Below are 23,038 nucleotides of genomic sequence, written 5' to 3'. Positions count from 1 at the left end.
CTTAATATTCTTTTCTTTGTCTTGACTGTAGATAATTTGATGAGTATGTGCCTAGGCAATGATACTTTTGCGATGAATTTCCCAGGTGTTCTTTGAGCTTCTTGTATTTCGATGTTTAGATCCCTAGCAAGGCCAGGGAAGTTTTCATCAATTATTCCCAAATAAGGTTTCTAAACTTTTAGATGTCTCTTCTTCCTTGGAAACACCAATTATTCTCAGGGTTGCTATTTAACATAATCCCAAATTTATTTTAGGCTGTGTTCATTTGTTTTGATTTTTTTCTTTGTCTTTGTCAGATTGGGTTAATTCAAAAGCCGTGTCTTCAAGTTCTAATGTTCTTTCTTCTCCTTGTTAAATTATACTGTTGAAACTTTCCAGTGTATTTTGCATTTCTCTAAGTATGTCTTTCATTTCCAGGAGTTGTGATTGTTTTTCATTTATGCTGTTTCTAGAAATTTTCTGTGGAGATTTTCATACATATCCTGAAGTTTTTAAAAAAATTTCTTTAAGTTGTTTTTCACCTTTCTCTGATGCCTCCTTGAGTAACTTAAAAAATCGACCTTCCAAATTCTTTTTCTGGTAATTCAGAGATTTCTCCTTGTTTCAAATTCATCATGAGTGGGCTAATGTAATCTTTTGAGGGAGTTAAAGAAACTTGCTTTGTCGTATTACCAAAACTGTTTTTCTGGTTCCTTCTTATTCAAGTAGACTATGTCAGAGGAAAAATCAAGGCTCAAGGGCTGCTTTTCATTCTTTTGTCCCATGGGGTGATCCCTTGATGTGGTGCCCTCCCTCTTTCCCTAGGGATGGGGCTTCCTGAGAACCAGACTGCAGTGATTGTTATTGCTCTCCTGGGTCTAGTCACCCAGGGAAGCTACTGGGCTCTTGGATGGTACTGGGGAGTGTCTGCTAAGAGTCCTGTGATGTAATCCATCTTCAGGTCTGTCAGCCATGAGTACCAGCACCTGATATGGTGCAGGTAGCAGAGGAGTCAAGTGGACTCTGCAAGGGTCCTTGGTCACAGTTTTGTTTAGTGCACTGGTTTTCTCAAATGCTGGTTGCACTGGTAATTAAGTTGTCACATGGACAGACTCAGGACCTCTGATTAGCCAGGATGTTACTGGCAGAGGAATTAGCTGTTGCTTTCTCCTTTCTTGGAGTGGAGTTATTATTTTATGAGTTGCTTTAATGGCTTGTGTTGGTTGGCCTCCAGCCAGGAGGTTGTGCTTTCCAGAGAGCCTCAGCTGTGGTAGTATAGGGGGATTCAAGCTTGCCCTAACATGGCCTGTGTTAAGTATTTGGGTTTCTCAAGTAATGGATGGGGTCATAGAGCTCCCAAGAAATTATGTCTTTTGTCATCACTTACCAGGATGGGTAGAAAAAGACCATCAAGTTGGGGCAGTGCTAGGTGTGTCTGAGCTCAGACTCTCCTTGGGTGGGGCCTGCTGCAGCTGAGTTTTTCAGCTGTCTTATGGAGTTTGCAATGGCAAGCCATTTCTTTCACAAGGCCTGTGTATTATTTCAGTTTTCTTGGTATGTTCCTGCAGTAATTTTTGGATCAAAAGTTCACTGTGTGAGTCCCCACACACTGTTCTGTCTGTCCAAGTGGGAGCCCCAAGTTAGTCTTGCCTCCTATTTTTCGTATCCCTCAAGAGATATTGTTTTCTTAATATCCTTTTCAGGAAAACCTACACAATATACTCTGTGTATAGGATTAACACTACTAATTTTTGTTTGTTGATTTTGTATCCTGCAACTTTCTAAATTTTAGTACTGTTTTCTTGTTATTGTTGTTGTTGATGTAGTTGATTCTTTAGAGTTTTCTGTATAGAGGATCATGTCATCAGCAAGCAGACATAATATTACTTTGTTCTTTCTGATTTAGATGCCTTTTTTTCCTTGTCCAGTTGTTCTGCCTAGGACTTCCAGTATTTTGTTGAAAAGAAGTTGAAAGAGTGGTCTTCTTTGTATTATACTGGACCTTAGGGGGAAAGTTTTCAGGTTATCTTCTTTAATTATGATGTCATCTATGAGCTTTTCATTTATAGCCTATATTGTGTTAAGGTAATTTCTTCTACAACTATTTTCTTGAGAATTTTAGTAATCATGAATTAGTGTTAAACTTTGTCAAATATTTTTCTACATCTACTAAGATGATGATGTGATTTTTTCCTTTTCATTATGTTAATGTGATGTGTCAGAATTATTGATCTGCATATATTAAATTATTCTTGCTTTTCAAGGATAAATCCCACTTGGTTGTGGATTCTGATTTTTTATAGTGCTGTTGAACTTGGTTTGCTATTATTTCATTGTGAATTTTTGCATATATGTTCATCAGGAATGTTAGCCTGTAGTTTTATTTTCTTATGGTGACTTTTTCTGGTTTTGGTGCTGGGATGATACTTGTCTCATAACATTAGTTTGGTAGTGTTTCTTGTTCTATTTTTTTGTAAGAGTATAGAAAATTGTTATTAGTTTTTTGAGTGTTTGGTAGAATTCACCTGTGAAACCATCAGCTTTTGGGCTTTTCTTTCTAGGGAGATTTTTGTTTAAACATTATTATTATTATTATTATTATTATTATTATTATTATTATTATCATACTTTAAGTTTTAGGGTACATGTGCACAATGTGCAGGTTAGTTACATATGTATACATGTGCCATGCTTGTGTGCTGCACCCATTAACTCGCCATTTAATATTAGCTATATCTCCTAATGCTATCCCTCCCCCTTCTCCCCACCCCATAACAGTCCCCAGAGTGTGATGTTCCCATTCCTGTGTCCATGTGTTCTCATTGTTCAGTTCCCATCTATGAATGAGAACATGTGGTGTTTGGTTTTTTGTCCTTGCAATAGTTTACTGAGAATGATGATTTCCAATTTCATCCATGTCCCTACAAAGGACATGAACTCATCATTTTTTATGGCTGCATAGTATTCCATGGTGTATATGTGCCACATTTTCTTAATCCAGTCTATCATTGTTGGACATTTGGGTTGGTTCCAAGTCTTTGCTATTGTGAATAGTGCCACAATAAACATACGTGTGCATGTGTCTTTATAGCAGCATGATTTATAGTCCTTTGGGTATATACCCAGTAATGGGATGGCTGGGTCAAATGGTATTTCTAGTTCTAGATCCCTGAGGAATCGCCACACTGACTTCCACAAGGGTTGAACTAGTTTACAGTCCCACCAACAGTGTAAAAGTGTTCCTATTTTTCCACATCCTCTCCAGCACCTGTTGTTTCCTGACTTTTTAATGATTGCCATTCTAACTGGTGTGAGGTGGTATCTCATTGTGGTTTTGATTTGCATTTCTCTGATGACCAGTGATGATGAGCATTTTTTCATGGGTCTTTTGGCTGCAGAAATGTCTTCTTTTGAGAAGTGTCTGTTCATATCCTTCACCCACTTTTTGATGGAGTTGTTTGTTTTTTTCTTGTAAATTTGTTTGAGTTCATTGTAGATTCTGGATATTAGCCGTTTGTCAGATGAGTAGGTTGCGAAAATTTTCTCCCATTTTGTAGGTTGCCTGTTCACTCTGATGGTAGTTTCTTTTGCTGTGCAGAAGCTCTTTAGTTTAATGAGATCCCATTTGTCAATTTTGGCTTCTGTTGCCATTGCTTTTGGTGTTTTAGACATGAAGTCCTTGCCCATGCCTATGTCCTGAAAGGTAATGCCTAGGTTTTCTTCTAGGGTAGATTTGGGAAGATTCAGTCTTCCCAAAATCTGGGAACTTTTCATCCAACAGTTCTTTATATAAGCTTTCTGTCTCTCTATATCTCTCTTCTCCTTCTTGAATTCTTAGAATGCACATCTTAGTTCAGTTAATAATTTCCCTTAAATGCCATAGGCTTCCTTCACTCTTAAAATCCTTTTCTTCTTCTCTGACTGCATAATTTCAACTTATATGTCTTCTAATTTGAAGGTTATTTTTTCTGCTTGATTGATTCTTCTTAAGGTGCTCTATTGCATTTTTGATTTCATTCATTGTGTTTTAGTGCTCCAGAATATCTGTGTTTTTAAATAATTTCTAATTATTTATTAAATTTTTAATTTTTTGTGTGTACTGTTTCCTGATTGTATTGATTTGTCTATCTCTGTTCTCTTGTAGCTACCTGAACTCCTCTAAAACAACTCTTCCGGTAATTTTGAACTCTTTGGAAATTTATACATCTTTATTTCTTTGGGATTAGTTACTGGAAATTCATTGTGGTTTTTGTTTTCTGGTGGTATCATGTTTTCCTGATTTTTGTTTTCCTTGTAGACTTGTGTTGCACATATGAAGGAGCAGTCACCTCTTCCAGATTTGTGGATTGGCTGCAGTGGGGGAAGATCTTTTCCTACAGGTAGGTATGAGGGCACTGACTGAGAGGAGTGTGGAAGCTATGGGGTTGGGGGGAGAATTCAGTGGCTCTGGCCCTGGAGGGGTTCAGTGTTGGCTAATACAGTCATTTTGGGTGGCAAAAGCTGTGTGTATTTGTAAAGAAGGTGAGGGTTGCTGAGATCTTCAGTGGCAAAGTCTGCTGGGGACCTTTTGCTCTTTCTTTCACTCACAGGGGCAGATTGTAGCCAACAGGATCAATCTATGTGACAAATTGTGCTGGGTTGGGGAAGCGCTTATGCAGGTAAAATGTTTCCTATTCTTCTCTATGCAGCCATTCTTTTTGTGCTCCACTGGGTGTTGCAGTTTCTTCATTGTAATTCAGGGTTCTCCCAGAGCTACTTTTGTTGGTTGGTAGTTACTGAATTGTTTTGTGTAAGGGACATAAACTGGAACTTCCTATTCTGCCATCTTGCTGTTGTCATTCCCCAGGTTATGTTTTTTTAACCAATCTGATAATCTTTGTCTTTTAAATTGTGTGTCTACACTATTCATTTTTACAGGGATTATTGATATGGTTTCATTAAAACATACCATCTTGCTAGCTGTTTTTCGTTGGTTCCATTTGTTCTTTATTTTTAATCCTCTTTACTTTTTGCGTTTTCTGGGCTTATACATTTTTAAAATAATTTCATTTTCTCTTCTCTACTGAGCTATTATTTATATTTTTCTTAAAAATAGTAGTTGTTCTTGGAGTTTGTGTTCAAATAATATTATATTATTAAATATTATATTAAATATTATATTATTAAATAATTATATTATATAAATATTATATTATATTAATAAATATTATATTTATATCACCTTCATATGCTAATGACCTGGGATATACCATTATATTCCTAATTATTTCCTCTTATTCTTCATGGTACTGGTATCACATATTTTTACTTTTATATATACTATAAACACAATACATAGTTACAGTTTTTGCTCCAAGCAATTATAATCAGCATAATGAAAATCAAGAACCTCATAAATTACTTTACCTTAATTGATTCTATTTCCAGTACTTTTCTTAAGGTAAATCCAATTTATTATATTATATTCCTCTGCCTGAATGTTTTAAGAGCCCCTTGCTAAATTCAAGTTCCAGTATCAGAGTGACTAGCAACCCTGCTTTAACAGAAAATCAAGGACTGCTGGATGTGAGTGTTCATGGTGTGCCTTTCATTGGATACTCTTTTTTTAACCTGGTAGATAACCTAATAACACCTACTTGTCCAACTTATGATGGGGGTTTCCTTCACACAGGAAACTTGCTTGTGGTTATCCTTGTGGCTCTTGTCTGACAAGTTTCTAGTTTATGCCTGCCTGACCATCATTCTGGCAGTGAGTCCAACCTTGTGTTCCCTCAGCCTGGGGAGACCCTTAGTTCTTTAGATGGAAAGTGCAAATTCAGTATAACGCCAAAAAAGGAAACAAGTACAAAAATCTTTATGTGCAGATTCTGGGAAAGTGCAGTGTGGTGAATCAGAAGGGCAACCCTCTGTCTTCAGGTCATTCAAGGCAGGAATGAAGAGTTAGATAGAGAGAGAGAGAGAATGAAAGAAAGACATAGAGAGAGAGAGAGAGAGAGAGCCCAGCAACTGGGAATGTATATGAGGGAATAGGTGTGGGTTACTTTAAGTTGGTGAGCAAATGGCTGAACCGTCCATTCAAAGGAGCTAGTGGGAAAGCAAGGAGCCCAGTCTGCTAGATGGCAGAGACACCTCTAGGTTCTTACCTGTGGCCACTGGCTTGAACTATGTGGATGTGGTATACAACTGGAAACTGTGTGCTTCTGGTATGAGAACATTAAACTTGTATTCAGAATAAATGCTAAGGCAACACAAAATTATAAAAATTAATTACATTGAAGAACATTCTCTAACATTTCTACAATTCTTTCAAAAATGTCTTCTAACAATAAATCACTCATTTTTTGTTTACATAAGGAAATCATTATTTTTTCCTCAATTTTTGAATGATATTTTACTAGGTATAGAATTCTGGGTTGACAGTGATTCCCTACCAGTGCTTGAAAAGACATCACTCCATTGTATACTTTCTTGAATGCTTTCTGATGAAAGATCTGCTGTAATTCTTATCCTTGTTTCTTTGTAGGTAATATGTCTTTTTCCTCTGGTTGCAAGACTTTCCCTTTGTCTTAATTTTTTTAGCAAATATTTGCTTGGGTTGTTTGTGTATTTATCAATTACATATTTTGGATACAAGTTCTTTGTCTTACAGATGCATTGCAAATATTTTCTCCCTGGTTATAGCTTACCTTTTCACTTTTTAAATTGTGTCTTTTGATGAGATGAAGGTTTTAACTTAGATAACATTTAATGTGTATAATTTTTATGATTTTTTTGTCCCTGAAAAAATCTCCTATTCCAATAACAAAAACATTCTCTTATTTTTTGTAAGCACCTTGTAGTTCTAGATTTTATATTTAACTGTATCATCCATTTCAAATTAATTTTTGTGTATGATACAATGTAGGAGTCAAGATTGAATTGTTTCCTCGAAAGACATGTGTAGTTGTTTCCAGCACCATGGGTAGAAAAGTCTATTCTTTCTCCTGGCAAATTATGTAGATACCTTTGTTGAAAAATCAGTCAGCAACATGTGTGCCTATTGCTGGACTTCATATTATTTTCATTGATATATTTGCCTATCCTTAGGGCAACATCACACAGACTTCATTACTATAAGTGGAAGGTGTGTCTTTGTTTGTTTATGGTATATTAAATTTGGACCTTTTTATTTTGTGGTGAGAGGAAACTGCTTGATTCATAAAATTTGGAGTCTTGAGTCTGTGTGAACTACACTAGCCAAGAAATGAAACCAAGACCTTAAATCTTCTAAGACCTTCTTCTATCATCTCTCCCTCTCTCTTTCCTTTATTTATTTTCTTCTCCCTTTCCTTATTTTAGAGATTAAAAATATAATAGATGCCTTCCCTACACATCATGCAAGAATGCTTTGAAAAATAATATTCTATATAAACTTATAGAGAGTTTTGTATTTACCTGATGTGAAAAGACAATTCTTATACTTCTAAATGCTGACACGTATACATGTAAGCTTTGAATTTCAGAGAGCTCATTAGAAGCCTTGGATATTTTGTTTCTTATTTTGACTTAAAGACAAGGAGAACTGGGAAGACAAAGTCCTAGAAGAATGACTGTTGTATTTCAGCTAAAATAGGACCTCTTTCCTTCTCATCACCCAACACCTCCATCTATAGTCAGGCAAAACCCAATTAGCTATTAATTGATGTGCATTAAAATTCATTAACTTTGCATGTGAGGCCTAGGCTATAATTAATTGTCTTTCTTACCTTTTATTCTGAAATCTCTAGGTAAAAGATCTCATTGCTATTAAGAAGGAGAGAAATAATTTTGTGTAGTTAGTTAGACACAAGGTCTCCAGAAGGCTGGGTGACTGAGTGACCCAAATGTCTGATCATAGCCAATGTCTGATCATAGCCAAGTAGCATTGCCAAATCCCTGAAATTATTTTCCTAGGTTAAATTTATTTTTGACATATTTGAAAAGGGAAAAAAAGTGGTAATATTTGTAATAGTTTCTGTTACAACGCTCTGGTCGGATTAAGATACTTGCACATTTAATTACACTGTGTATATATCCTCAATCAAATCAGAATTTAGATTTAAACTTTAGATCCAAAAATATATTTTCCGAATGTGCAAATTTAAGTATATAGTTCTGAAAGTAGATCAATTTTAATCTAATAGTATTGAAATCACTATATTTTTTTTTAAAAGTCAACTTACAAATGAGTGATAGACAAAATAAATTTTTACCTCAGACTCAACAAAAGTTAGAATTTTCCTAAATAGCTTGCATCTGGCTTCCAAACATGATATTTGAATAGATTTACAGTAAGAGTTATTTCAGAACATGAGTATATGGGATCTACAAAAATACAAATAATATAAAATCCCTATGATCTCAAGTTCCTTAAAAGTTGGCTATGAGAAGAATTATGTACGAACTTTAAGTGAATATTTTTAACCCATTTTGCAGTGGATTCCATCCATTAGTAGAAAGAAAAGAAAGAAAATAATGTCCAATAAGAAATATAGAAAACTTAATTAACCCTTTTTAATTTCAAATTATTATTTATTTATTTATTTTAAATTTTACTTTACGTTCTGGGATACATGTATGGAATGGGTAGGTTTTTTACATAGGTGTAGGTGTGCTATGGTGGTTTGCTGCACCTATCTTAAAATTCATAAAATTACAGAAAACTATTAAGAAATTTTAGTCTCTCTATTCTCCATTATGCAATTTGGACTACTGGGGCCTTGTGATTTAAATGACTTTTCTAAAGCCATGATTCTGGTAAGTGCCAGAATTGTAAGACAAATCTGTTTTCTACCTAATTCATAATTAGTTCTTTCCGGTACATAATGAGCTGAACATTCAATTAATGCTTGAATCTAGAAAATTATCCTATATTTTTACATTAGTCTGGATATATTGTAGGTGTTTTAAACTCCCAGAAGATAACTATATGTTCTACTCATAGCTAACATTTATTTTAGTACTATTATGTTATGGACACTGTTCTAAGTATTTCACATCTATCAAATAATTTACCTCTCAGATTAGTCCTATGAGACCAGTTCTATTATTGTTATCTTCATTTAACAGATGAAAACATGGAGGTTCAGAGGGGCTAAGTAACCTGCCCAGGGTCTCAGCTTCAAAGTGAAGGTTGGTGCTTAAAGAGCCTATGCTCTTAACCTATGCATACTAATGTTTACGTATAATAATGGCCCATGATGGCTGGAGTAATACTTAAGTCCAATTCTACAGTAATCAGCAATAATAGAGAATTTTTCCAAACTTTAAAAAATGTTTTCAAATAATTGCCTATTGAATGGCAAATTGGACAATTTCGTCTTAGGTCTTGCTGTTTTGCATTTTCACCAGTGCTGAGGTGAGATATGACTGAAGAATAAATTGTTTCATTACCTGTATATTTTAAATGTTAAAATATTGTTGAATAACCTGTATCCTGATTCTTCTTAGTTTCTGCTGGCTGCTACTTCTGTGAGTAACTTCTCAATGTCAGTTGTCCCAGATCCAGATACTTGGCCATTCTTCTTCTTCTACCTTCTCTCATAGATATTTTCATTCATTTATTGAATTTTCAACCCATGTGTAGGCCCATGGAAACTAAATTTCTATCTCTAGCCATAGCCACTGAGTTCCAAATTTTAATATGTTTTTATTTGTCTTTTGGCATATCTGCTTGAAATTCCAATAAATAGCTCAAATTTAACACAATTGAAGTAGAACCCTGTAATCCCTTCTGCCCTCAAACACAGAGCAGGAAACAAAAATAAAAATAAAATCCGCTCTTAGCTCAGTATTTTCCATACCAGTTAATACCACCCCATCCACCTAGTTTTTCTCCCCCAAATTAGAAGTCATTCTTGACCATTTACTTCCCTTACATTCTGCATTAGTCCTTTAGCACATCCTCTCAGCTGTACTTTCAAACCATTCTCTCTTACCTATCACCTTCCCTTCTTCTCTGCTGCTATCATTCTAAGCCAAACCACATACATCTCTTGCCTGAATTACTTAGTAGCCTATTATTTGGTCTCCTTGCTTCTACTCTCCCCTCTTTATAATACATTTTCTATATACCAGCTACAGGTGTATCTTTAAAAGGTGAATCTCAGTAGGTTGCTCACATCCCTTTCCTGCTTAAAGACCTCCAATGGCTCCAATGGCTATCCACTGCATTTTGAATAAAACTCAGATCTTCATCATAACCTCAATGCTTTATGTGATCTCAGTCTTGCTTACCTGTCTGAATTCATTGTTTGTCACTCTCCCCTCACTAATTACATTCCAGCCATAAAAGTTTGGTTTCAGTTCCTTGAATAAACCAATCATGCTTGCCTCAAGAATCTGTTAATAAATATTGGGAGTTTAAAGAAAATTAGGAAAAAAATGCTGATGTGTTGTATATTGCTTCAACCACTTCTTGAGAAAATAACTCTAAAGATGATTCAGAGATCATTAGGACCATCACCTTGGTTTCAAAAGGCTGGGTGACCTCTGTTCAAAGACATGGGGATGGAACTACCCCGTAGAACTTGGGCAGTGGGAGCCCTATCTAGAACCATTGGGTGATGCTGTCGCCCCCAGTGGGCCGAAAAGGTGAGACATGGAGCCAAAGAGGATTATTTTTGAAACTTAAGGTCTAATAGAATTTGCCTAGCTAGATTTTGGACTTGCTTAAGACCTGCCATCTTTTTCTTCCTTTCTATATTTTCCTTTTTCAATGGGAATGTTCATCCTATGCCTCTCTCATGATTGTATTCTGTGGGCAGATAACTTTTCAGGTTTCACAGGCTCACAGCTGAAGGGGAATTTGCCTCAGGATTAATTGTACTTGGAGTCTCATACATATATGACTTATATGTTATTTAGCTAAAACTTTGGACTGTAGATTTTAGAGTTGATGCCAGAATGAGTTAAGATTTCTAGGGCTTTTGGTATAAAATGAATGTATTTTACAGGCAAGACTACATAAATTTTGGGGGATTGGAAACAGAATGTTACAGACTGTGTTTTCCCCAAAATTCATATGTTGAAATCCTATTCATCAATGTGATGGTATTTGGAAATGGGGTCTTCGGGATATAATTAGGTTTAGATAATGATGGGTAATCATGATGGAATTATTGCTCTTATGAGAATGGATACCACAGAGCTTTCTGCTCTCTCTCTGCCATGTGATAACACAGCAAGAAGGCAACCAACTACAAGCAAACACAAAGGCCCTCAACAGACATTGACCAAGATGGCACCTTAATCTTGGATTTATAGCCTCAGAAATGTGAGAAAATAAGTGTTTAAGCCATAAAGTCTATGATATTTTGGTATGGCAGACCAAGCTGACACATGGTTTCCAATTTACTAACAAAAATTTCCACAAGAGAAAAAAACTATTTATTTACACTTGCCACATTTTTTAAAACTAGAAAGGTATATGCAACTTTACTTTTTCCACCTAATCCCACCTCCCTTCCTTGATCGATCTGAGCCTGAAACGGCAACTAGGATTGGGAAGAAGACAGAGGAAGACAGGGTGCAAGGAAGAGAAAGGATCTGGATAAACGCTCCCTCTGTCCTCGGGTTTCTGAGGCTGAGTTAGGCCTAAGCTAGAGGAGAGAAGTTTTAAATTGGATAACAGATTAAAGGTTTTTTTGTTTTGCTTTGTTTTGTTTTGTTTTAAATGGCACTGGGCTTTTTCATATATTAAAAAGATTTTATTTTATTTTATTTTTATTTTTCTGTAAGTTGTTGGGGTACAGGTGGTATTTGGTTACATGAGTAAGTTCTTTAGTGGTGATTTGTGAGATCCTGCTGCCCCCATCACCTGAGCAGTATATACTGCACCACAGATGTTGTCTTTTATCCCTCATCCCCCTCCCACTCTTACCCCGAAGTCCCCAAAGTATGTTGTATCATTCTTATGCTCTACTTAAAAGATACAGAACCGCAGAATGGATATGAGGAAAAAGAATTTTTTTAATGGTGAAATGCACTCAAGATTTAATTCATTGTCAGGAAAGAACTATTTGACAAAGTTAGTTCAAAGGGATAGTGGTAAAATAGAATAAAGTTGCTTTCTGTTTCTTCTCCACAAAATACAGATTAACTAATTAACCATATACAGAAGTAAAATAATATAATACCTATCATAGGAAAGCATAAAAATGTCCTAGAGGAGTTCTTGGAAATCGTGGTAGAAGGAAGGGAGCAATTCATTTTGCCTGTTGGGTCAGTAAGGCTAGAAAGAGAAAAGAGACTTTGATCTGTGCCTTTAAAAAATGAAGAGAAATGAAAATCAAAACCACAATGAGATACCATCTCACACCAGTTAGAATGGTGATCATTAAAAAGTCAGTAAAAAACGGGTGCTGGAGAGGATGTGGAGAAATAGGAACACTTTTACACTGTTGGTGGGACTGTAAACTAGTTCAACCATTGTGGAAGACAGTGTGGCAATTCCTCAAGGATCTAGAATTAGAAATACCATTTGACCCAGTCATCCCATTGCTGGGTATATACCCAAAGGATTATAAATCACGCTGCTATAAAGACACATGCACACGCATGTTTATTGTGGCATTATTCACAATAGCAAAGACTTGGAACCAACCCAAATGTCCATCAATGATAGACTGGATTAAGAAAATGTGGCACATATACAGCATGGAATACTATGCAGCCATAAAAAATGGTGAGTTCATATCCTTTGTAGGGACATGGATGAAGCTGGAAACCATCATTCTCAGCAAACTACCGCAAGGACAGAAAACCAAACACCGCATATTCTCACTCATAGGTGGGAATTGAACTATGAGAACACTTAGACACAGGGAGGGGAGCATCACATACTGGGGCCTGCTGGGGTGTGGGGGGAGGGGTGAGGGATATATACCTAATGTAAATGACGAGTTAATGGGTACAGCGCACCAACATGGCACATGTATACATGTATAACAAACCTGCACGTTGTGCACATGTAGCCTAGAACTTAAAGTATAATTAAAAAAATAAAAATAAAAAATGAATAGAACATTCTAAGACATAGGGTAGCAAAGAGCGGGACATTTCAAAAGGAGTAAATAACATGGACAAAAGAAAGGAAACTTGAAAGTCCTTGAGAACTCAGAGAATGTCACGAGTTAAGCAAGGCTAGATCATAGTGTTTATAGGAGAGAAAAAAGGCAATTATTCTAGAAAGCTAGGCTAGTACCTCATGTGCCTTTTTAAGTAATTAAGCTTGCCACCGAAGGATTTTTAAATAAAGAAATGCCTGAAAATTATCTGCATGTAATCAAAGAAATTACTAATGGGACATGTAGAGAGGGACTATATTGGAGAATTTAGAATAAAACCTGGAGAAAACACTCATGTATAATGAGTGAACAGAGGAAGAGGATCCAATGAAAAGTCAAGAAGGAACAGGCAATGAGAAGTACGTGTTAAGAAGGGAGTAGCCAATTATTACTTGGCAGAAAGATCAATAGGAATAAAGACCACAGCTTCCAAAGTTGTGTTTTAATTTCCCTATTTAGAAAGTAAAGGTGGTACTTTGGATAGTTAAGATGTTGCAAAACAAGCAACATGTAACCACACAACACTAAACACAAAGTATTACAACTAGCAAACCCAGATTTTAAATGGATGAATAATAAAAATAGATGGTGTTTTGCACTCTTAGAGCATTTTATCGGGTTTAAGTCTCCCAGTATACTGTGAAACTCAGGAATATTTTTAAATTGTTTTAAAGAGTTATCCCCAGAATTTGGTAACTGATGATCCAATGATCTTTTAAAAAAATATTTATGTAAGCGTGTGCCGTTTCACCAAAAGTTACATTAAAATGGTCAAAGCAAAGGCTTTTCTTTTTATGAGAACAGACTGAAACATTAAAGCTGGGGACCTTGGGTATTATCTAGCATATTCCCCACTGCCTCCATTTTGCAGATGAGGAAACTGAAGTTCAGAGGGGTCAAATGACTCCCTCCATGCTACTTGAATAGTTATTGGCAGAAATGGGAATCAAAATCAAGTCTCATGACAGCTCTTTAAGGGTGTATTTTCACTATATCACACTGGTGCTTCTTAAAAGTTAGTGACTGGAGAGTAGAAAATGATCAGTAGCAACGGGATGAATCTCAAGCAGATGCTCTAGTGAGGTAAAGCTTATGGCATGGAGCAGAGACACTGTTAACAAATATTGCTAGATTTGCCACGAAGGAAGTGAGTTTTATGACTCAAAACAAAACCCCACAAAGGAGAATTTTGGCAGTCTCAGGTCGACTTTCAGCAGCCCTTGCTTGAGACTCAGCTTGCTTAATGGGCTGAGCTACTCTAGGACTCCCTGGGGCTCATTATACAATGACTATGGTTTTTAGACCTTGAGATTTGGAGCTTAAGCTGCTTGTTTTGTCAGAGACAGACTAGCAATGACTGTTAATATTAAAGAGCAATAATAGATCATTGGGATTTGAATTAGGGGAAACAATTCAAGTTCTCTTTGGAGGACATAGAGATATTATGCAAGAAAGCATAGAATAAAAAGTATGTTGTCAACTGTGTTTTAGTCACAGAGACTGGAATAAGCAAAATCATATATGAGCTATATCTTCTCATGGTTTTCCCTCTTAATTCCAGGTCGCAAGAGTAAAGTTATTGCTTTCTACCTATTGACAAGAGATAAATGTCATGTTGAAATAAAACATATGGTAGCAATAGAGAGTTGTTTGTTCTTCTGGGTGGTACAAATAATGATGAAACCAAAGCAAAATCTAGCTCACAAATCTACAGGGCAGGACAAACCCCACATAATTAATTCAGGCAGCCCTTTTAATAGTTGCTACTAATTTAACATCCAAACAACAGTACCTTAAATTTATGGCTTTCTAATCAAGACCTCTAGAACTTGTGGACAATTAAATTATAAAATCTAAAAAATTTGGAAATGTATTCTTTAAAACACATGAATATGTGAATTAACGTATCTTTCCCTAACCTCATAGCAACTGGTGGCAATGAAACGTTCTGGCCCTATGAAGGAGAAAGCGTAACATGGGGCTTGCTATCCTCTGCATGGATGAACTTCCCTTTTACCCAGTTGAAAGACATTTTGATGAAAAATTTCACTGTCAATGATACTTTTGAGACTGGGTGCATGTATCTGATTGTGTTTCCTTTTGTTCCTCAAAGTATTTCTCCTTTTGGGGGCTGCATTAGCCTGTTAGAAAACATTGCAAAAAAGGTGCTAATTCAGGTGAGGGTGCATTTTTTGACAAGGCCTATGAGAAACTTGGATTCTTCACTTTTCAATTTTAAACTGAAGATGAGAATAAGTGTAAATAAGATGGAGCTGAACCTTGCTGAGCTTATGGTGAAGAGGACTGGAAAGGGTGCCCTAAACCTGTTGATTACTAATGTACTTCATTATGTAAATCTCTCATCCAATGGAGAGCTTGCTGAATCAAGAGTTTGCTGCCTTTATTAAATTCTAACTTTCATTCTGTTGGGGAATTTTCACATTGGACTGGGATCAATATTTTGTCCTGCCAAGAATAATCACTGTAGACAGTGGTGCATACAGATCTACAATCTCCTTCCACTCGAGATTGTGTTTAAAAACTCTTGATATTTTCTATTAAGTAACCTATCTGGTATTCATAGTCTTGAAAGGTAAAAAATGTACTATTGTGGGAAACACTGTGAAAATGTCCAGCTCAATAAAAGTCTTCATTTATATATATAATATATATGAATATGTGTGTATATATATGCATATATATACTTATATATGTATGTATATGTAAAAACGCACATATATATATTTGTGTGTATCTCATCTATATACACACATATATAGTTATCCTTCTTATTTTCCTAGTCATGAGCTTTCTAGCACTGCCTGTAATTTCTTCCTCCTTTATTAAGCAGAAAAGAGCAAGCTAAAGTTAGAACAGTAATCAGAAAACTGATGAAGTCCACAGTTTCTCTTAAGTCACTAGAAAATAGACTCAACTCTTTTTATCTCTCCACCACTTTTAAAACTGGGAGTTACAGGACAAAGAGAGTCCATATGATTTTGGTAGCTGGAAGGAAATGATAGGACAGAAATGGGTATGAGTTTGCCATGGATGGCCGAGCAGAGTGCTCTAGAACAGTGGCTTCCGTCTCATGCTCTGTTGCTGTTCAGCACGATGTCCTTAACTTCTATTCCCCAGTTAGTTTTGTTGCCTAGAAAAACAGTGACGAATTATTGACTCATGTTAATTGCTCTTCATTTACTTTGAAACATGTTTTACTAAGTACAATTTCCAAACTGTTAAATTATATTCCAGCAGAGGTAATTCTAAAAAGTCACCCCATTTGGAAGATGTCATGAGTATAGTGGGAAAAACGAAAAGGGAGAAAGGGAAAGTCAGAGTGCATTACTCCATGGTTCTCTGAGAAATAAAATTGCTGCCAACACATGTCACTGTGACAAATTCCTAAGCACATTTTACAGCTTCTTAGAGATGTTTAAGAGTCTGTAATAGTCAGCAGCTATGAAGATCACCAATGAACAGCTGAATGATTCTCTGCTTAAGTTAGTATAAACCCAGTTAACAGAAAAATGAAGAAAAATGAAAGAATAGGACATTGTGGTTTATTGTTTTTTTTTAATACTCATGATGCTTTATGGGTTATCAAGACACCCTATGAAGACAAAGAAGGTGTATAGAGACCATACTCTTGTCATTATTATCTCTAAATGATGAGCAGCCCAAAATGAAACTCTCCTTCTGACAGGAGAAAAAAAAAAAATTAGGAAATACGTTTTCAGACCAGTGAAGCACTGTCATTGCCCAACATTTAAAAAAGAAACAACCATGAGTAATAAGTATTGGTTATTCCAAGTTTGAAGAATGCAGAGGCTACACATTACTGACTTGAGAGCAGAAAAGCTTTCTTCTTTTATGAAGTCAATGACCCCCAAACTCTGTCATTAGTAACAATAATTAAAAGGTGCTCTAAGAGGAAATGGATGGATGATTGTCACTAAGAGGCACATTCTTATTAATTTATTACCAATTTTTAACTTTGCTTCATTAGGACATGTCTGTTGAAGGCCATTTAGGACACAGGGGATATGCCTGCACTTCACATTGCCTCCATATTGGTTCCAGGAGTGAGGATCATTTCAGTTTGTTGTCCTCCATGGACCTATACATGCAGAGAGGTGGAGAGAAATCTATTGCCTTGTAAATTTTCCAATTAGGGAAGTGGTCAACTTCTTTAGGATGTTCTTGGAACTGACTGAGTAGGCTTTTAAGAGTCAGTTCTGGAAAACAATCGTTAGTTAAGCAAATTGTAAAGCAGTTGCATCTTATTTATGCTTCTGCCTCTGTGAGAAATATGAATACAACTCGACCCTGTCTTAGATAAATTATAAATGTTATCTGAGGATCCTGAAAGCACCCAAAGCTTAAGTTCTCTCAATGTATTTTGCTCTCTGTGTTTCAGTTGTCATATACTTCATGAAGATTGCCTTAAGGGGAGAGGATGAGCTCTCAAGATGTCTGATCTTAGAGCCATTCAGGAGGTACCACTAGATTTCACAGCATAGGGTTCAGCCCAGAGATGTTTTCTGAATGAGCTCACTTGGTAGGAGAGTTTTTCTTCTTTTCAAAACTGCTTCTGGTGAAATACATTATTCCTATTATCTCTCTGCCTTAGGGATAAACATACAGATCTATGTCTCTTGGTTTCCCCATGGGTATCTCTTGTGATCCAGCTGTAAAGACATAAATTTATCTATCCCAGAGTGGGCAATCACCAAGGACAGTGGAATTAGGCATTTGTCGACTTTCTGTAGCGTAATTTACTAGAGTTTTTCTTTGTATCCTATAGAAAAGCAAATGCCATGCCAAATGCCCTTGAACTTTATCTGAAAGGATCAACTGTTTAGGAGTCTCTAGGGTGAAATTTTCCCCATCGTTACCATTGCTTTCATCTCCGCAAAGCCTAACAGAAAACCTGGTATAAAGTAGAACCTGAGTAAATGAATAATTGAATAAAATGTTAATTCATGTCATGAATGCAATTGCCTTTTATATTATTTTCCTCCTTTGTGCTAAGTATAGAGAATATGACCTAAGATCATTTGAAATAAACTCTTGAATAAAAACTGGAAATTGTATCTGCTTTAGATATACAACTAAAGGAAAGATTTTATTTAATTTGACTGAAAGCTTGAACATCTGAATTATGCTTTCAGGAATATTTTAACAAACCTATTAAAGACAAGAGAACCCCAAATTGCCTTGGTAAAAATAAATGCACAAAATGAATCCATTATCCAAATTCATAGACCACTGTTTACCAATAATTAACAAATCCAATGGTTATTAAGAACTTAGCCCCCTCTAATGGAGCAGACCATAGGGAAATATCAAAGAAGTGCTAATAGCTGGCTTGTTAATATTCTCATTCTTTTTTCTTTTACAAGAAAAAAAAATGGGAAAGCACAAAAGCAATTATACAGTAGTGCCGCTTAAGATAAACCAGAAGAAGTAAAGTACTGAATGAATTGATAGCATAACCATATCACAGATCATAAATGCTAATATTGAATCATAGACACATAAAATGTTATGAGCTTAAGAAATGCTAATATATAAGAAATTGATTGTATTCTTTGGTAAATGCTTTTTCTAAGAGAAAGACCCAGCCACAAATCCTAACTTGGGGAGGAGCATTTATCTCATTAAGTCATTACTACATGCCATCTGTTTAAAGTAAAACCCACAGGAATGAGCCCTTTAAATAGCAAGAAGACCAAAAAGAATGCCAGCTTTTGCCTTTCCCTCACAGTTTCTTTTTTATACCTTTATTTGTAATCATTGTGAATGTATCAGAACAAGTGAAAATGAAGGCTAAATACAGAGTTAGTCTTTTCAAGAGAAAAGAGCTATTCTATCTTTTGGATTCCCTCTGCCCTTCCTCAACAACTCCTGGCCACCCAAATAAGGTCTTTTCTGAAAAGCCACTTGGTCAAAGATGTCTTTCCTGACTCATACGTGGAAAGCTCTCTGGCCATATGTATTGCATATTGCCTGGATCTTAACACTCATCATATTAATACTTATGTTCCCAGGGTGCTAAAACAACATTTATTTCTGGCACAGTTCTATTCTTTTCAGTACTCAGTAGAGTGCTTGAAACATGGTAAACATTCAATCAACACTTGTTGAATAAATGAACAAATAAATGAATGAAAACCTTAAATGGTAAAGGTAGATTGTTCCAACATCACCCTCAAATTAAGTAGAGATTTTCAGATGATATTTTATGGGTATCAACTGGGAAGGTGCATTTAGTCATTTAGAAACATTTTTTTAATCTGCAGAACTTTTTGCTTAGTAAGACTGGCATAAGTATTCTATATTAGATAATGAGTCCAAAGACATGTCTTTCTCAGTAGTGCCCAACTCATTTAATATTTTTATGTCTTTCTGTCTGTGTGTGTGTATTTATGTTGTGGGTGGAGATGTCAGGTGAATCTCTCTACAATGTCTTGCTTTAACATGCTCTAAGTTCCTAAAAGTTTATTTATAGAAGATATGTTTTTGAGTTTTTGTAGCTTCCAGTTCTGAGAGACTGCTTGGATCTGAAATTTTAGACTCAGGCTTAGATACAAAGAGAAACCAGCTAATTATTATGAATCTGGAACCCATCCTTTGGGCCACTTCATTTCAGCTACTTATAGTAATAGTTTTCCTATTGCTATAGTCATATTAGACTACCTCACCTCACCCAACAACTTACACTGGGACTCAGGACCTAGGCTGAAGGAATCTATTACATATATATGCACATTTGGGGCTGTTAAAGTCCAGCAAATAAAACTTAAGGCTAAAGACTGGTAAAATCAAGTTGTACTAAAAGGAGAAGGAATATGATTTATTACCTTATACTTCGTGTGGTTATCAAACTATTTCAGTTTAAGTATGTCTGAGGCAAGTATATAAAAACCAAAATTAATGTTCACACACCTTCATGAATACTAAATACTAAATGACTAAGACAGTAAAATAATGCAAGAAAGAAGAAAAAAACTTTTAAAATACCATTAACCTTTACTTCAATTTCATTACTTGAAGTCAGGGGGATGCTCTGTGTAGTTTCCAGCTTTTAGTCATTTTTGTTTTCGAACACTGATAGTGTAATGAATTAAGCTGCTGCAAAATATCTTGCTAGAGTTGTTTTGAAGTAAGCAGAATTTATATTTAATTTCGAAAGATTGAACTTCAAAATGTTTTAATGTTTTGAAGTTGCTCCTCAACTTATTTTTAATTCCAAGAAAGTAATACAAACTTTATAAATTTTTCAACATTGTGTTTATGTGTATGTATAACAATTTCTCTTTGTTTCATCTTAATTTTTGCATTTATGTACTAATATATGCCATCCAACAACTTGTGAGTGATAATTGCTATTTCTCTTTATTTATTTATTTGTTTGTTTTTTAACTGACAGATAAAATTGAATGTTTTTACTGTGTACATCATGGTGTTTTGAAGTAATAAACATTGTGGAATGAATTAATGTAGCTGATTAATGTATTCATTACCTCACATAGTTATTATATTTGTGATGATATTTATCTATTTTCTTAGCATTTTTCAAGAATATAATATATTGTTATTGGTTGTAATTACTATATTTTGCAATAGATCTCTTGAACTTATTCCTCCTATTTAACTGAAATTTTGTATCCTTTGATAAACACCAAGCCCCCTCCCCCTTCCAATAGCCTCAGGCCCCGGTAACTACCATTCCATTCTCTAGTTCTATGAGATCTGCTTTTTTTAGATTCCATATATGAATGAGTTCATATAATACTTATTTTCTTGTGTCTGCTTTATTCCATATAACATAATGTCTTCCAGGTTCATCAGTGTTGTCACAAATAGCAGGATTTCCTTATTTTGTATGGCTGAATAGTATTCCATTCCATACACCACATTTTCTTTTTCCATTAGTTTGTTGATGGACACTTAGGTATAATCTATATCTTAGCTATTGTGAGTAATGCTACAATAAACATGGCAGCACAGTATTTCTTCAAGATATTGATTTCATTTCCTACAGTTATATACCCAGAAGTGGGATCACAGAATTATAAGGTAGTACTATTTTTAATTTTTTGAGTATCCTGCATACTGCTTTCCATAATGGCTGTACTAATTTGCATTCTTATCAACAGTGTTCAAGGAATCCTCTTTTTCCACATACTCTGTAACATTTGTTATCTTTTGTCTTTTGGATAATACCAAATTCTAAGTAGTGTGAGGTGATTTCATTCTAGATCTAATTTGCATTTCTCTGCTGATTAGTAATGTTGAGCAATTTTTCAAATACCTACTGGTAATTTTTATGTCTTCTTTGAAGAATGTCTATTCAAGTTATTTGCCTATTTTCCAATTGGGTTATTCATTTTCTTGCTTCTTGATTCTCTGTTCTAGTCTATCGGTCTATGTGTCTGTCTCTTTTTCTGCCAGTATCATGCTGTTGTGTCTTCTATAGCTACTATAGCTTTGTAGTATATTTTAAAGTCAGGTGGTGTGATGACCTAAGCTTTATTCTTTTCTATCAATTTTTGGGTGTCTGTTTGAGGTTTTTTATTGTTCCACACAAATTTTAGGATTTTTTTCTATTTCTGTGAAGAATGTCATTGTTATTTTGATAAAGATTACATTGAATCTCTAGATTTCTCCAGGTAGTGAGGGCATTTTAAAAATATTAATTTTTGTTGTTGTTGTTGTTGTTGTTTGGAGACAGAGTCTCACTCTATTGCCCAGGCTGAAGTGCAGTGGCACCATCTTGGCTCACTGTAACCTCTGCCTCCTAAGTTCAAGCAATTTTCGTGCCTCAGCCTTCGGAGTAGCTGGGATTATAGGCACGCACCACCATGCCCGGCTAATTTTTGTGTTTTTAGTAGAGATGGGTTTTTGCCATGTTTGCCAAAATGGTCTCCAACTTCTGGCCTCAAGTGATCTGCTCACCTTGGCCTTCCAAAATGCTGGGATTTACAGGCTTGAGCCACTGCACCCAGCATCAATATTAATTATTTCAATCTATGAATGTGGGATGTCTTCCCACTTATTTGTCTTCTTCAGTTTCTTTTATCAAGGTTTTGTAGTTTTTAGTGTAGAGAATTTTCACTTCATTGGTTAAATTTATTCCTCAGTATTTAAAAAAACTTTTGATAGCTGTTATAAATGTTCTTTTTTCTTGATTCCTTTTACAGGTAGTTTGTTGTTAATGTACAGAAACATTACTAACTTTTGTATCTTGATTTTGTGTCCTGCAGCTTTACCAAATTCATTTATTAGTTCTAACAGTTATTTGGTGAAGTGTTTAGGGTTTTCTAAGTATAAAATCAAGTCATCTTCAAACAGGGGCAATTTAACGTCTTTATTTCTCATTTGTATGCCTCTCATTCTTTTCTTTTTCCTAATTGCTCTGGCTAGGTCTTCCAGTACTATTTTAAATCGAAGTGGTGAGAGTGGGCATCTTTACCTTCTTCCAGATGTTAGAGAAAAAGCTTTCAATTTTTCCTTGTTGGATATGGTAGTGCTGAGTTTGTAATATATGGCCTTTATGAGGTACATACTTTCTAAACCTAATTTGCTGATGGTTTTCATTATGAAAGGATGTGGAATTTTGTCAAATGGTTTTTCTCCATCTATTGAAATGATCATATTAGTCTTCTTTCATTGTGTTAATGTGATATATTACATTTATTGATTTACATATGATGAATCCCACTTGATCACGTAGAATGATATTGTTAATGTGCCATTGGATTTGGTTTGCTAGTAATTTGTTCAGAATTTTTGCATCTATGTCCAACAGGAATATTGGCTGACAGTTTTCTTTTTTTGCAGTGTCCTTGTTTGGCGTTGGTATCAGGGTGATGCTGGCCTCAGAGAATGAGTTTGGAAGTGTTCTGTCCTCTTTAATTTTGGGGGGGCTAGTTTGAAAAGAATTAGTATCAGTTTTTCTTTAATTG

The 23,038-nt window shown here is 35.4% G+C and overlaps 1 long non-coding RNA gene across 1 annotated transcript in view; it reads left to right on the top strand.

Annotated features, from left to right (window-relative positions):
* The first annotated feature begins 4,284 nt into the window (after positions 1–4,284).
* Positions 4,285–23,038, top strand: part of LOC129058851 (uncharacterized) — a 65,852-nt gene continuing 47,098 nt past the window's right edge. The window contains exon 1 of the long non-coding RNA XR_008524265.1: positions 4,285–4,358. This is a non-coding gene — a long non-coding RNA (uncharacterized LOC129058851). The remainder of the gene's footprint in view (positions 4,359–23,038) is intronic.

This window comes from Pongo abelii, chromosome 3 (genome assembly GCF_028885655.2).
Source record: "Pongo abelii isolate AG06213 chromosome 3, NHGRI_mPonAbe1-v2.0_pri, whole genome shotgun sequence".
NCBI lineage: Eukaryota > Metazoa > Chordata > Mammalia > Primates > Hominidae > Pongo > Pongo abelii.
The sequence above is the reverse complement of the archived record's forward strand: the minus strand, read 5'-3'. Positions and strand labels throughout refer to the sequence as shown.